Source organism: Pseudorca crassidens, chromosome 8, assembly GCF_039906515.1.
Source record: "Pseudorca crassidens isolate mPseCra1 chromosome 8, mPseCra1.hap1, whole genome shotgun sequence".
In the NCBI taxonomy this organism is placed as follows: domain Eukaryota; kingdom Metazoa; phylum Chordata; class Mammalia; order Artiodactyla; family Delphinidae; genus Pseudorca; species Pseudorca crassidens.
Window position 1 is genome coordinate 40,131,385 of NC_090303.1, and position 17,428 is coordinate 40,148,812.

Here is a 17,428-nt window from a genome sequence, read left to right on the forward strand (position 1 = left end):
GGGCTAGTTTCCAAATGCTGAGCCATGATGTGTGGAACTCCTTGCTGTAGAAGGCAGGCTCACCACAGGAATTTAGTTCAGAACACTGCTTTTGTCAAACTCCAGACTCCACCAGGTAGAGGATCATGGTCAGATTGTTGGCTAGGTGAGACACATGCTGGACGTTCCAGTCTAGTTAAAGACAAGGAAAAGTAAAGTCTTGATATTAACACAGAAGCTCAGTCAGGATGCCTCTTTTTCTTGTTCTTTAGTATTCTCTGAACTTCAAAGAAGTAGCTCTTAATCTGCAGGATTAAGGAATTTTGCATTAAGAAGTTTAGCTACTCCAAGACCTCTGTAGGTCCACCAGACCAAGTAAATCCAGGATTTGCTTGTATTTTATAGTTAAACTAAATACGTAACGACTCTGCTAATTATAAACCTTATCATTTAACCACCCTGTGTCGTCATGGTCTTTTCCGTGAAATGAAGGAATAGTACCTGCCTCATAGGCTAGTTATAAAATTAAGTTGGGTGTTACCCATGAAGCATATAAAAATGTGCTTACCACATAATATGTCCTCTGACTGTTATTTGTTATCAATATCATTTATTAATTAATAATCAATAACATAATCACTTTGTAGCTCTATGTAAATTTATTGCAATAACCTTGATTTTAGCCTTGTTTTCTCATTTCATTTCATTTTTTTTCCTACTCCACTTTAAATATCTATTACATGTTTCCTTTTACTCTTTAACTGTTAGCCATCCTATTATCTTCTCTAGTTTAATATACTGAAAAATAAAAGTAATAAGTGTACTTGTACAATTCCACGCTACAATGAATATTATTTAGAAATTAAGTTAAGGGCCCCACTTTAAGCACTACCACCTCTCAAGGGTATTATTGTGAATTGTTTGTGCATATCCTCCAAGAACTTCTATAAATATAAAAACTACTGTATGTATAGAATGTATTCATATATATACAATGTATTCATATATAGACACACACATATATGTGTTGCATAGATAAATGGATTTTTTAATATAACTTAGACTGTAGTTTTTTTACTGCTCTGCAACTTGCTTCCTTTTACTCAAAAGCATATGGTGGATATTGTTTGAGTTCAGTAGATATTGATCAGTTTAAATGTTTTTAAGAGCTGCACAGTATTCCATAGTTTTGTTAACTATTCTGTTATTGGGAAATATTTATATTGCCTGTACTTTTAAATAATTGGCATAATTTAAGTTAATGTCTATCAATTTATCTGTTTTTAGAAGCATATTCAAATATTTTCAGTTTTACTTCTCAGGTTCTGCCAAATTACTATACAAAAAGTTTGTATCAAATTATAATCCCAGCAGCAATATCTAATGTTTTATTTCCCATGCCCTACTTTAAATTGGCTATCTTCAGTAATTTTTATTATTGTTAAATATACTAGGTGAAAATATATCCTTGTCATTTTTATTTGCATGGCTAATCAGTTATAAAGTTGAATATGGCATTAGTTAGATTGACTTTTCTACAAACAACAGAAATATAATCTGGCTTATGATCCAAAATAGAGTTTACTGGAAAATGATGAAGTAGCTCATATAATTAATGGAAAAATGAAGAACTATGTTTCAGAAAGGATAGGAATCAGGACAATTTGAGGAAATTATGACTAAAAAGACAGAGTCCGTAGGAGTTACTGCTAAGAGAAATTGATTCCAATTGTTTCTGGTATTCTTGCTTTTATATTCAAAATTTATATCCCCAGGAGAAGCATATTTATTAGCCTCTCTTGTTTCCCATGCCACAGCCTTGGCTACTTTGGGATGGAGCATCTTGACTTAACAGTCCTATCAAGACTATTATCTAAATTGTTTGTCTCCTCAAAGCCAAATGAGGATGCTATATAACCTGAGGATGAAAGATGAATTCTCGGTGGGAATAAACAATAGGTGTTCACCACGGTCCAACCATTGAGTTATCCAATATCTCTTCTTTTCTGAACATAAAAGTTGAAAAAAAATACCATTCAACATATTGCTACTGCTAAATATGTAGCCAAAAATACACATCCTCCTAAAATGTAGACAATCCCAAGTCTCAGATTGTTACTATATCCAGCTTCCAGTCCTGGTTCTCTAAAACATCTCTGGAGATGACTATTTTCTCCTTTCCCTTCATCCATTTGGTCTCAATATACAGAAATGTAATGAGAAAATTACATATTTAACTCTAAATATGAATTTCATTAAATGATATTCTTAATAATACAAAGAATAAAACACATGTAAAGTCTATAGTCCTGGTTTCACTACTGATTGAAAACTGTAGCTGAAACATAAAACATTTCTCAGCTTCTTGGAAATGTTTCCCCAGCGTAGTGACTCAAATATTTTTGCCTGATAGGTCTGAGATTTTGGTAGTACTGCTTGTATAGGGCTGAATTTGTTTCTCGTGTGCCTTGAATGACAGGCATGGTAGTAGCTGACGGTATTAGTACTGTTTATCAAATATTTCCAGGTCTTCTGCCAGGCACTTGATCTTGATTTCAGTCCTTTCACCTTAGGTATTAAGAGTGGCTATATGGCTTTCTCTTACAATAAACTGTGAGCAGAAAGTAAATTTTCCACTCTTTCTTTTCCTCTACCACAGTGACCAGCAGTATTCAATATTGGCCTGTTGGTTAGCTTGGATGCCAGAGTGAAAACCACGCGAGAGAGCCCCTACCCCCAGCCCCGCTTACCCCACGTCCCTGTAGAATGGATGATAAAGAAGCCTCTGTGAGATTATGCCATGAAGATTTTGGGTTGTTTGTGACTGTATGTAACCTAGCCCTTACAACTAAACCAATGATCGGAGTAGAGGTCCTATTAGTACTCCCTTTTCCCATTATATAGCAGCAAACGTAATTTCTCCTTGGGAATCAGAGTCAGTTATACCAGTTAACATCCTATCTGTCTTTTTGCCTGTTAGTCTAGTGGTACGAGGAGCCTCAAAATGCCCAAGTGTTAGCTTCAATTCAATGAAAATTTTACTGTCTCATATGCTACCATTCCTCTTTGGTGTTAAAACATCTCAACCCTAAGAGTTCAAAACCAAGGGAATGTGAAGCAAAATATTTGAAAGTGAATGTATTAGTCAGTGTTCTTTAGTAAAACAGACCAATAGTACATATGTATAGAGAGAAATTTATTATAAGGAATTGGCTCACATGCTGATTGAGGTTGACAAATCCAAATCTGTAATTTGATCTTCCAGTTTGAGTCCAAAGGCTGGCAAGCTGCTGTAGAACCAGGAAGAATCAACATCCCAGTTCAAAGGTGATCAGGCTGGAGAATTTTCTCTTTCTTGGGTTAGGGTCTGCCTTTTGTTCTATCAGGCCTTCAGCTGATTAGATGGGGGTCACCCATGAGCGAGGGCAGTCTGCTTTATGAAGTCTACTGATTTAAATGTTAAATCTCATCTAAAAATACCCTCGCAGAAACACTCAAAATAATGCTTGATCAACTTTCTGGGCATCCGTGGCCCAGCCAATTTGACACATAAATTTAAGATTCACAGTGAGTATTAAGTGTAATTGTAAGTTTCCTCACCAAGCTTTACATTTAGGTCCCAGAACCATGTTTTGTGAATTGGGTAAAGCAGCATCGTATAGTTCAGAGCACATGATATAGCTGTTTGATCATACACCATTTAAGTGCCCCCACTGATTCAGTGATTGAGTCTTTAGTAGGTTATTTCAGTGTTCTATGGACAACTGTTTCTCCTTGATAAAACATATAAGAAGACCTTTATGTCACAGGGGCATCAGCCCACTGTCTTTCTTCCTTCTCTGTGACGGTATTCCTTGAAAGGAGACACTATGATAGTGGTTAAGGCATTCAGTAAGTCATTTGCTATGACCATTGACACAGGAATAATGGGAAAGAAAAGTAAATCCAATTGCTAGAACAAATGTCCAGTTAGTGAGGACAAATGGCTGCAGTTGCATTATGGAAAGGGTCCAGGGATTTTAGGCTACCCTTAAGTAGCTGGCTTAGGTTCCCTTGAGGTATAGCAACATATTGGAATTCACTAATTGGTTCATTTGATGACAGTTGAGTACTCCAGAGTCAGTACCTACTCTTCTTGTTGAAGATAAATTCATGTTGTTTATCCCTTCCAAAGCTTCCAACCCTACCAACATGAACATGAGTGTTTTGAACACTCACTGAGAGTGACTAAGAAAACTTGCTAACTGGCATTCCTTTGGAGCAATTAGACTCCCAATTATGGGTCCATGCTGAGAAATTCACTCATATAAATTTTGCTTCCATCACTAATTCTCCATTCTTATCCTTTCCGAGTCCTTAATAGTGTAAGAAATATTTGTTAGTCAGTACTATTAAATTAGTATGTTTCCTAAACTCTAAACATCTCTGTCCAGAAAAGGTAAACAGGACATTTTATTGTTTGAGATACTGCACAGAGGTCAAATGGCATTCTTTTCTGTCCTCAAATTATTCCCAGTTTATTTGTACTGCCATAGCAGCCTACCTCCAGCTACTTCTGATATATCATGGAGAGGCACTGGTAAATCTGTTTTTTTATCCTTAAACTGTGAGAATGGAGAACTCCCTATGAGGGCATAGGTATGGGTTGAAGGAGGTGTTGGGAGTACAGCCAGATTCAGAATATCTGAGTGGTGGGCTTAGGCACTTCAGTTTCTTAAAAGCTCCCCAGCTGATTATGTGGAGACAGCATGGAAAACCACTGATTTAGTAGATTAATTACTATATAATAGGTATTATAGGCCATATTGATATGCTACAATTAGAGTAACTTCCCCATTAAATTTATAATAATTACTATAAATTCTTAGACAAGCATTAGTTTTTTGCACCAGCAACCTATCGTGATCTTTGTGTTTCACATTTTTCAAATTTAGAAAAGAAGTGTCTCATAGGCCTAGGTTTGGCCACGTGCCTACCGCATTGTTTGGGTCAATGCAGTTGGTTTCCTTGTTTGATAGACGTACCAAAACTGCATTCAGCAGCATGTTTCCCCACAGTCAAATAAGGCAAAACCAACAGATGCTCCAAACAAGCATTTTGTCTTATATATACTAAACTTTTGATTTCTTATGTAAAGCGTATGCTGTTTTTTCTTTTTTTTAACATCTTTATTGGAGTATAATTGCTTTACAATGGTGTGTTAGTTTCTGCTTTATAACAAAGTGAATCAGCTATATATATATACATATATCCCCATATTTCTTCCCTCTTGCATCTCCCTCCCTCCCACCTTCCCTATCCCACCCCTCTAGGTGGTCACAAGGCACCGAGCTGATCTCCCTGTGCTGTGCGGCTGCTTCCCACTAGCTATCAGTTTTACACGTGTGCTCTTTTATTTGCCTATTTTCCTTCTGATTTGTCTTTTTTGTGTTCATTTTAAAATCTTATTGTATAAATATTATCATTTTATATATGTTGCAAGTGTTTTCTTCTCATTTGTTCTGTGTGCTTTCAGTTTGTATATTTTGTTCTTTTTCTTGTCCATATAAATATATAAAATTTTCATTGCTAATTCTACACTGAATGATTTCTCAACTTTATATTTTAGAAAAACCTTTACTCAAGCCAAAATTACTGAAATATTGTTATGTCTTTTATTAATTTTTCATTTTGTTTTCAGTTTCTAACCTTTAATCTTTAAAGATTACATTTTTCTGAGAGATGCGTTGACAGACTAGGATGATGTAGGCATGGAACATTTTTTTCCTTCAGATTGAAATCTAGCTGTCCCAACGAAAGCTGTTCATTTGTCCACTGTTTCACCACTGATTTGACGTACTTTATATATGGTGAAATAATATATATGTTAGACTGTTGCTTCCCTTTCCTTTGCTTCATGGATCTATTTGTTGATTCTCACTGGAGACTGTTTTATATAATGTAACTCCCTAATTATTCTCTCAAAATTTAATGACATTTACTCTCTTCAATGTGTTGTTATTGTCTCGAGTTTTTAAAGTATGAGTTTGAATGGAATTGTATTGAACTTCTACTTTCATCTCGATAACTATGAGAATGCCCTGTTTTATATCTGACGCCAGTGCCCAGGCTGCACGCCCAATGGTAGACGTGTACTTCTGTTAGAGAGCCGTTCCTCAGTTGTTATCCAGGAGGCAAACCCCCAGGTAGCTCCTCTGAAATGGGACCCTGGCCAGGCAATGCTGTAATCCTTCACTTAATCCCATAGCTGACCTCACGTGTCATAACTCTTCCCACCCCTGTTTCTAGCTGTGCCATCCCTGATCCTGGGTCAGCCATGGGGGCAGAGGGTGCCTTTTGCAGCAGTTCCCTTTCAATGTATTGCTTTCTAAGTTGTTCTATTCTGTAAGGTCTCTTTACTACTCTAATTTGTGATTTAATTTCATTTCTATTCCTGGTTTATTACTTCTCCAATGGTACTATAGATACACTTTTTAAAAAATATTTTATCTGCCACCCTGAGCCTGCAGTTATTCATTCCTTTAATTTCCTTTTTTTCCCCATTGTTCCTGTTTACCATACCAAATTTTTAGATCTTTTTGTATGCCTATCTTCTCTCATCCTATCTTTATTCTTCTTTTCTAACATTTTGTTTAGATGCTTTTCTTGATGTATTGAAACTCTGCTAATCCCTAGTGTAAATTATCTAGTAAATACCAAAACTCTCTGGTCACTTCCCTTTTTATCTTTGTTTTCAAGATAGAAATAGATGTTTATTTGTTTGTCTTTACTGTATCTCTTTACATAAATTCTCTCACTCTGATAATGACTGCTTAAAGGTATCTGAAACTAGAGTCTGTATCATGTAAGTTGTTTCTTCCTGATGAAGCATATTATGATATAATTGAATGAATGGTTTTGAGGTATAAATTAGTTGCAAAAATGAAATATAAAACATATATCGCTCATTGGTCTTCACAGAATGAGATTTTTTTTCCTTCACGACATTAAAATAAATATGCACATCTCTAGCTGTTATACCAACTGCATATGCTAATGTGACTTATGAAAAGTTAATATCAAGTTTTTTGTATACTCGTGATGTTGGTTGTTCCCTTCTGACTATCAGCTTCATGAAAGTACAGATGGCTTTTTCTCATATCATCCCTAAAATATTTAAGTAAAAAATAACAAGTATTTATTGAATTGAAAAAATATATAAGATAAATATTTTTAAATTATGTAACTTATTTTCCAGATTGTTCAGCATAGTGAACAGTCACAACAATGAATTGTTTGTGAAATAGGTGCTTTAAAAAAATCTTTGGGTTCATCTACCTGAACTAAATGTAAAACACATATAATTAAAAAAATAAAATTTAACAGTCAACATACAGATTCACATATTCCAAGTATCACACATATTTCCATAGTAAAGCCTTGGAATACATTCTCCTGTTAAAATAAATTTGTAATTTAGAAAACACATAACACATTCCACAGATTTCATTACTTTCTTAATTTAAAATATCATTTTATATAACAAAGTTTCTACCATATTTTACTTAAATAAAAACCCTCTTGAATCAGAACTATGACATATTACATATGTCTCTTGTTATGAAATCTTGTTGTGTCAGAGAGCTGAACAAAATCCTCAAAATGCTAAGAACATGTTCATCAAAATTCAATGCAGCTCTACTGCAAATTTCCAGGAAAAAAAATCGTTGCTTTGCTAATGTAAAAACAAAGCACTCAATTGACCCTTTCAGTCCTAATGATTAATCATAAAATATGATGCAGATTATTTTGCAATCCCCCCGAATTAAATGTGTGAGCATAATTTTGTCTCTGCCTTGATCAATGGAGTGACTGAGTTTGAGAAGCGATATGTGCATCTGTATTAAAGATCAACATGTCAAATACAGGTAACAAAATGTAACATGCTTTACAGTTAAAAGTCCTATAACTTCTAGCCTCGTGAAAGAATTTTGGGCATTACAAGTCTATAGTCACTTTCCACAAACATCAACAAATCGATTATTACTTTAAAGATGTTGAAAACTCTGAACTTTTGTTACTCAATTCACAGAGAAAAGAAGAGCTCAGTAACAGACTGTAGATCCATGCATTATTGTTTAGAGGTGATTTTTTATCCAAATTCCTTGAACACTCTAGAAGAATATTTTCTCCTAAGTTGGCTGTTGGAAATAACCAATGCATTTGTGTATATCCTTCTACCTGTTTCTTATTTTATTCTACAAAAGGCAAGTTTCTAATAAGTATCATAAACTATTTTATTTGACTATCGTCAGTTTGCTATTATTATCTAAGCCTGTCCAGCAAGCTCCCTGGCACAACTTTACCGTCAGCTCCAGGGAGTCAAATAACAGCATCTTACTAATGAGTGAAAATAAGAAAACTCATAGCAGATGATTATCTCAGAATCCTTTATTAATGATAATGTAGTAACATACTCCTATAATTTAATTAGAAATAATAACAGTGGACTATTGAATGTAGTCCACACTCAAACAGAATAATGATTCAACAACTAAGTAAAAGTGAAATGGTAGTTTAACAATAACAACAGCAATCAATATATATATAATAGTATTAGTAATATAAATTGATTCAGCATGTATTAATTCAATGGCTACCAGGTGTCAGGAAAAAGTCTTAGCACTGCCAATTCACTATGAACAAAAGAAACATCACTTCCTGGCCTCATGGTCTTAGTGGAGGAAGGCACACATTAAACTAATAAAATGTACACATGTCAACAGGGAAGGTAAACAGAGTGTATATTGGTAGTGAGTGTTCTGTGATGGTTATTTTAAATAGGCTGAGCAGGGAAAGACTCACTGAGTATAGACATGAAGGAGATGAGGAAGCAAGCCATTTGGTCATCACATAGAATCACATTTAAAGCAGAGGGAGGAGCAAGACGAAAAGCACCATGATGGGAGAATATTTGACACGACTGGGGAACATTAGCAGGAAGGCCCAGCATGGCTGGAGCGGAATGGATAGAGATAGCATATTAGAATAGCACTGACGGGCCAAATCACATAGGGTCTTAAAACTACTGCGACCATAATAATTAAGTTTACCCAGGACTCTTCTGGTTTATTCCTGGTGTCCCAGCATCCAACTCAATTTAGTATTAGCATAAGAATTTTGTATTTTTAGTTTAAGTATTATTATTAATGGATACATTATAATAAACTTGAGGGGTTTGAGAGCTAATTTGCACATTCCTGCTTCTGCTGTTATCCTCTAGTCAGATGTAAGACACTTACATGTCCAGTGAACACAGTTCTCACTTTAACCTATAATTATTTCATCTAAAAAAGCAAAAAAACTTTCTCTTCCCAATCCTTCCCACATATAAGCAACAACTTCTTGTGAAATACAGTGTACAGAGAATTCAAAGACAAAAATAAATGTTCACTGAAAGCCCTTGTTGGCCAACTGGTATACTTGTTATACCAGTCCATTATGCTGTGGCCTGTGCCTCTCCTCTCCTTGTGAGATGCAAATGGGAACAAATATAGCCATCAGCATTGTCAGTGGAGATGTGGGAAATCACAGGTTAGATGTACATGAAATATATGTGAGGAAGAGAAGATGAGCAGTCATGCCAAGAACGTTTAATGAAGTTTGAATACTCTTCCTTGGTGTCTTACAAATTAAACATTGTAGTTTATAAATATTGTGTTATATTATGCATTTTTATTTTGCAATAAAACTTTTCAGCAAATATATCTCAAAAATGAAAATGAATATTAAATGAAAAATTAAGTTCTGCATTTCTATGAATTTTTGTTTTAAAAAGTGTTGATGATGAATACATAACTTCTATGAAATATTTATCAATCTTTACTATCAGTGATGGGAGCTCTAGTGATATCACTGACCATGTGGAAACCATAAACACAAAAATGCTAAAGAAGCATCAGTATCTGCCTCAAATTAATAGCGAATTCTCTGCTTGAAGGCAATCATTGAAACTGCAGAAAATCCCTTTGTATAGAACTCTTTTAAGCATGATTTTTCATTTAGATCAAATGTGACTTTTAAATTAATGTGCATTTTCAATTTCAAGTTTTCTTATGTGTGTTGTAAGTGAAGTAATAGCTGTTAAGATTTTGGTCCACTAGCAAAAGAAGAACTTTAAAAAGATCCAGTAATGCCGTTTTTACATTAGAGTGATCAGATGTTTTAAATAGAAAATTCATTTATTGCAATAATGATTTGAGTGCATGCAACTTGTGGACCCCCAATCAAGTTTTTGGAAGTTCATTTGGATGATGGTAAAACATTGGACATTACTGATCATGTTATCACAGACTCAGTTAAAAAGTTCAGCGCTTAAGATTCAATTATTTGTTCCTATGGTGATAATTGGAATACAGAGTTTGGTGGAGCACATCATCATGACAAAAATACATGTTTTACTAATGTAAGAAACATACAGATAAGAATATATGCTTTGCATTGGTTTTGGTATGCACATAAATCATAATTGCTTTCAAAGACACTTTAATAGTCTATGAATTACAATGAAGGCCTTAATTGTCAAGTTGTATGCATGTGCACATGCACACACACACATTCACAAATTATTCAGTCATTCTCTTATTGATCCTACAGGTGCTAAGGGACCTTTTGGGGAAAAAAAAGTAAGACTCAAGTCTTAGGTCACTGAAGTAATGAAGTCTTTAACATTTCTATGGATAGTACTATACCAACTGGACTTTTTCAAATTATGCCCTGCTCTTGCATTTAAAACTCTAAAACTCAAGAAGCATGAAAGTTTAAGGCAATTTGATATAGAGGCAATCAGCTTATAGAAATCTACAATTTGATCTCATCTTTTTATCTCTTCATAAATATGTTATTCAAAATTGTTCATATGAAAAGCCAATAAATGGAAAATTTTTAAGTATATCAAGCTAATTAATTATTATGTTTTTATTCTAGATCATATGATGTCATATCTGTGAGCTATCTTAAATTTTCAGTTTGTTGTGATTTCTTATTTTAAATAACTATTTATGTATATATTCATATATTACATTTATATATTTATATATAATTTATCTAAACCTAAATTTATATACATTTTTTGCATATTTTTTCTTAAAGAGGGTTTCAGATTTTTCTAAACATCACATTCCACAAAACCAGTATTCGTCCCTGATCCTAATTAATCAATCAGAGGCCATGGCAAGTAAATTATTTAACTTATTTTCCTTACTCCTACCCTTATGAACACATTGATATTCATACCCATCCTGACTTCCTTCCCTCTCACTGGATGAGGCATCTCTCCTCCTAAATAAGGTGCATTCAACTTCTGTTCTGGGTCCCTGTTCCTCTTGGTTCTTTGATACTTAATTTATTATTCCCACCCTCTTATTATTACATCTTGAGCTGTTCCTATTCTAATGGCTTTTTAGCTCAAGTATGTAATCCCTTTTTAACATATGACTACTCTGTGTTAAAATGACTTGGATTAGTTTATGAAAACATGTGTGATGATGAAAGTGTTATAATAATCACAAATTACAACAGGAATGGATAAAGGATAGAGGTTCAAGACCAAAAGGAAAACAGAAAAACAATTCCCAGGTCATTGTGGAGTTGCAAAAACATGAGCAACATGTGAAATTGAGGATACTCTCATTTTTAATTTGAAAAATCTCTATGGATATGTATAGCTACTTACCTTCTCAACTCTTTTGTCTCTTCACAACTACATTCTTAATAAAATGGGCTATTCTTTCACTTTTCCATCACCTCTTCAGTGCAGTTGGGGTTTTGACTTTACTCTCCACTGACATTGCTATTGTCACTGATAAATTGCTAAGTGTTAAGTCACGTAGTTTTAGCTGTTTTCACCTATCTTAAAAGTCTCATCTCCCTTGGATATTAGAAAATCAATGTCTCCTATCTCTGAGGTGCTGCTTATTATATATCTGGATACATTCTCCTTAGTCACTTCTTTTAATATCATTTTTTCTTAGAATTTCACACTCAGAACTTCGTTCATTTCATGTATATATGCTTTCTTAATTTTATAATAATAATAGTGATTTGTTGGTTGTATGCTAGGGAATATGCAAAATACTATCACTTTAAGAGTTAAGCATTTTCTCCATTTGCCAATAAGGAAACTCATGATCAGGGAGCTTAAGATTTGCTCAAGGTTTTAGTCTCATAAAAGAGCAAATCCATGTACATGTCTGTTGTACTGTAACATGATCTTTTTTTTTTTTAATTTAAGTTATTGAAGAATAGTTGATTTACAATGTTGTGTTAATTTCTGATATACAGCAAAGTGATTTAGTTACATATATATATATATATATATAGTTTGCATTTGCTAATTCCAAACTCCCGATCAATCCCTCTCCCTCCCCCTTGGCAACCACAAGTCTGTTCTCTATGTCTGTGAGTCTGTTTCTGTTTCATAGGTAAGTTCATTTGTGTTATAATTTAGATTCCACATATAAGTGATATCATATGGTATTTGTCTTTCTCTTTCTGACTTACCTCATTTAATATGAGAATCTGTAGGTGCATCCATGTTGCTGCAAATTGTATTATCTCATTCTTTTTTATGGTGGAGTAGTATTCCATTGTATATATGTACCACATCTTCTTTATCCATTCCTCCATCGATGCACCTTTAGGTTGTTTCCATGTCTTGGCTATTGTAAATAGTGCTGCTATAAACATAGGGGTGCATGTATCTTTTCAAATTATAGTTTTGTCCAGATATATGCCCAGGAGTGGGATTGCTGGATAATATGGCAATTCTATTTTTAGTTTTTTGAAGTACTTGCGTACTGTTTTCCACAGTGGCTGTACCACTTTACATTCCCACCAACAGTGTGGGAGGGTTCCATTTTCTCCACTCTCTCTCCAGCAATTTTTTTTTAATATATTGGAGTGTAGTTTTTTTACAATGTTGTGTTAGTTTCAAATGTACAACAAAGTGCTTCAGTTATACATATTTTCAAATATACAACAAAGCGCTTCAGTTATACATATACATATATCTATTCTTTTTCAGATTCTTTTACCATATAGGTTATTACAGAGTATTGAGTAGAGTTCCCTGTGCTATACAGTAGGTCCTTGTTGATTATCTATTTTATATATAGTAGTGTGTATATATTAATCTCAACCTCCTAATTTATCCATCCCCCCACACCTTTCCCCTTTAGTAACCATAAGTTTGTTTTCTAAGTCTGCAAGTCTGTTTCTGTTTTGTAAATAAGTTTATTCATATCATTTATTTTAGATTCCGCATATAAGTAATACCATATGATATTTGTCTGTCTCTGTCTGACTTACTTCACTTAGTATGATAATCTCTAGGTCCATCCATGTAGTTGCAAATGTCATTATTTCATTCTTTTTTATGGCTGAGTAATATTCTATTGTATATATGTACCATATCTTCTTTATCTATTCCTCTGTCAATGGACATTTAGGTTGCTTTCATGTCTTGGCTATTGTAAATAGTGCTGTAGTGAACATTGGGGTGCAGGTATCTTTCCAAATTATGGTCTTCTCTGGATATATGTCTAGGAGTGGGATTGCTGGGTCATATAGTAGCCCTATTTTCAGTTGTTTAAGGAACCTTATGGTTTTCTTTGCTGCAATACAACTCTATGTTCCTTCTTCTTATTCTCTTTTCATGATTTTGATCATCAAGTGTACACGGATTGCTTCCGACTATCTTCTTCCATCTCAGATTTCTCTGTCCATGTAGGTTTATTTGACTTAGTCTACATTTCCATGTTAATGTCCCATAGGTATCTCAAATTTCACATTCTAATACTAAACTCATTTTCTCACCCTTTTCTAAACCTGTTCACTAGCTTTATTCACTAACTTGATGCATGGAAAGACCATTCACTTTCCCATCCCCTCTGACAATGCATTTATTCTCTTCTAGTTATTCTGCATTAACTGTTTTTAAAACATCCCATAGCAATGTGAATCAGATGTTTTCTTGTCTGCCTTCTCAATTAAGATACTTGACGGCAAGGACTCTTATCTTGCTTTTGAATCTCTGGACTCTAACCCAGTTCCTGATACACAGTTGTAGTTAATAAATGCATATTAAATAAGCAAATTGATGCAGGTGCTATATCTTTCATAAAATTACTTTTCTAGGTATATGGATTTTCCATGAAATGTATCTCTCTTTCTTAGGCATAGTTATTCTTTTGTATTTGATTCTAGTCAAAGTAATTTTTTTAAATAGATGTCTAGATGTATTTATTAATTCAAAATAACTTCTTCACATTCTAAAGTTAACTTGGTGGAATGATCTGATGCATATAAAATAAAACTCACTAAGTATTCCTTTGTTTTTATTCACTCACAACTGACTTGAAAGGGCTTCCCTGGTGGCGCAGTGGTTGAGAGTCCGCCTGCCGATGCAGGGGACACGGGTTCGTGCCCCGGTCCGGGAGGATCCCACATGCCGCGGAGCAGCTAGGCCCGTGAGCCATGGCCGCTGAGCCTGCGCATCCGGAGCCTGTGCTCCGCAACGGGAGAGGCCACAGCAGTGAGAGGCCCGCGTACCGCAAAAAGAAAAAAAAAAATGACTTGAAAGCATTTGATATTCATTTTAACACATTAATTTTCCAAAAAGTATGTGCACCATTCAAAGAAGGAACAAATATTTGGATTACTTTACAGAGCTTATTTATTGACTTCTATTTTGTATTACACTAAGGAGAATACTGAAGTTATTTAATGGCATAATATCATAGGTTTACCAAGAGTAAATATTCATTCATTTTCTGTCTCTTTTCTCTTTTTGTCATTTTTCTCTGCCTCTCTCCCTTTTTCTTCTAAAATACACATACGCGTACGAGATGTTTTTGAGATTTCCAGAGATAATGAAATTAAAGTTTCAATTATTAATGGCTCATTGGGATATATATTTTCTCAAATACTCTGAAAGTTTTTCTGAATATGATGAGAACAGCATTAAATTTTACTGGGTTCATAATGATGAGTCCAAATAACATTTTGTTTATAATCATTCCACTGTTTACATTAAATGCCCCCCCAAAACAGTATAAATTCATCTTCATACAATATCCTCAAAAGACTAGCCAAATTCGTTGAAACAGGTGAACTTCCTTATTTACCTAAACTTTGTAATTTATTGGTAAAATAGATTCAAGATGGGAAGACATAGTTATAATTAGTTTTACTTTAAGCTGAAATGATGGGGAAGGTACATTAAAGTTGATGAGTCATCACTTTGAAGCTGACATTATCAAAATCCACAGAAAAAGATGGCATATCCCCCATCCCTTTTTAAATATATAGCATAGAGAAATTTTGAGGGACATAATTGCTTCATGCATAGATTTTGTCAGAGTGGCTGCAGCAGCAGTAATAATATCAGTGACACCAAGGTATGTATAGATACAGTTTGGGTATTAGAAAACGAGTTGGAAGGTATTAAGAATTGGTTTTCTAGACCAAAAAAAAAAAAGTTTAATAAACAATAGCAACATCACAGACCAGAAAATTCTGCCTGATTTTAGTGAGACAGTTGTGAAGCCATCTAATCCTATAACTGTAAGAATAATATATAACTGTGTACATACAGGTGTGAATATGAATTGAGCTGAATAATAAGAGATAAGTATGCTGTATCTGGCTCAAAATGTTTAAATCAAAATGCAGACCTTTCTTAAGGCAAGCTCTTTAAGTAAACTATTTTTTCTAAAAGGGGAGGAAGAAGAAGAGGAAGAGAGTTGATGACATATGATAAAATCATTTTTGATCCTTCAGCCTTGTATTTCTTTAATACAAAGGGATGAATATGTACAATTAAATGAGTATTCACTCTGGAGTATTATGCTAACAGTATTTATCAATCGCACATTGGTTTCCTTTAAGTATTAAAGAATATAACTTTATAACATATAATGTACAATATGTACACTCTTTAGTAGCCATACATTTAGTATATTTATATGCTCAATCTGATACATCAAAATTAGATATAAATGGCAGGCATCACTTATTTTCCTTGAATAATAAAATGTGCTATTGGAATAAAAAGAAATTCCTACACATTGTCATTTAAGAAATCTCATTATTAGACACTTTCCAAGATAATGGAATCAGTACTGCAGTTTTTCTTTCTTAACGAGTTGTTGTAGTGTGCTTTTTAGATACTATTGTCAGACACTAATTTTTCTATATCAGTTTTATCCTAAAACTTATTTAAAATGGAAAGTAGACTTCTGAATCTTAGATGAAATATTTTGACTTGCTTTTAGTGGTATTAAACATTATAATCTTACCACCCACTTTTTTTTAGGATGTGCTATAGTGGTGACTGTTGAGCATATGTGATAAGAAGGCATTGGACACAGAGCTACTAAACATACATTAACATAGGTTCTTTTTTCAAATTTAGCTATCATGGATAAATTAGAAAACTCTCTAGGAGAACCAGTGCTATAATTACGAACACTGAAGACTCAAGAATCATTATCTGCTTTAAAAATCGTTTTAATTTTTTAAAATTTCCATAAAATGGCAAAAATAAATTCAGGAGCCCTGAATGATTATTTCATTACAAAATGTTCATACCTACTAGTTTTTCAAGTGAAATGTTGAAATTGATAGGTGGAACGTACAGTATACGGTACTAAAGTTTCCGCAAAGGGGAGTCTTCTCAGACGCTCCACATGGCTTCACCTTCCCCATCGTTAGGATGACCTATGAAGTGGGAGCCTCACATCTGCTGGTCTTTGCAGCTTAATGAATGAAAAGTCAATGGTCACATAAAGCCCTGCATTTTGACTCTTTCCACGTCTCTTGCATTTGTTTGTTCTCAGTCAGAGCTGTTATCATCTGAACTTACTGTCCCCAGGGCCATAAATAGGTCTCCTAATAGTATCAGCTTGGAGGTAGGAGAAGTCTCATCAATGTCCATCCAGCTTCACTTGTTAGAAAATTCTCTTGCTGACTGTTTTGCCAGAATGCTGTGGGTGGGAGAGGTGGTAAAATAGAGGAGTGGCAATCTGACCTATGAAATACGTTTACTACTTTTAATAAAGATAAAATTATTAAATTAATAATAACCTCTGGATAGTACCATGTAATTTACATACACACTTTGTTTATTCCTTAAAACAGCCCAACAAAGCAGGTGGTATTATTTTAATTTTAAAGATAAGAAAACTGAAGCTCAGAATGATTAAATAATTATCCAAGGCTACTATTCAAGGAATGAATGAAATAAGGAATGAATGACTCTCCAGGGAAAACTGCATGGATGAAGTGGATTAAGAAGTTAAGATAGAGAAGTCAATTTTTCAATCCATTTAGCAATCAACTTACAGAGAGTAAGCTGGTCTGAGAGTCACGTGGGGTTTATGTTTGGGGTTAGGATGCTGCTGAAGAACCA

At 34.1% G+C, this 17,428-nt stretch overlaps 1 protein-coding gene across 11 annotated transcripts in view; it reads left to right on the forward strand.

The window, feature by feature from the left end:
* The window catches only part of DGKB (diacylglycerol kinase beta), a 797,684-nt gene that overhangs the window by 353,615 nt on the left and 426,641 nt on the right, over positions 1-17,428 (forward strand). The window lies entirely within an intron of this gene.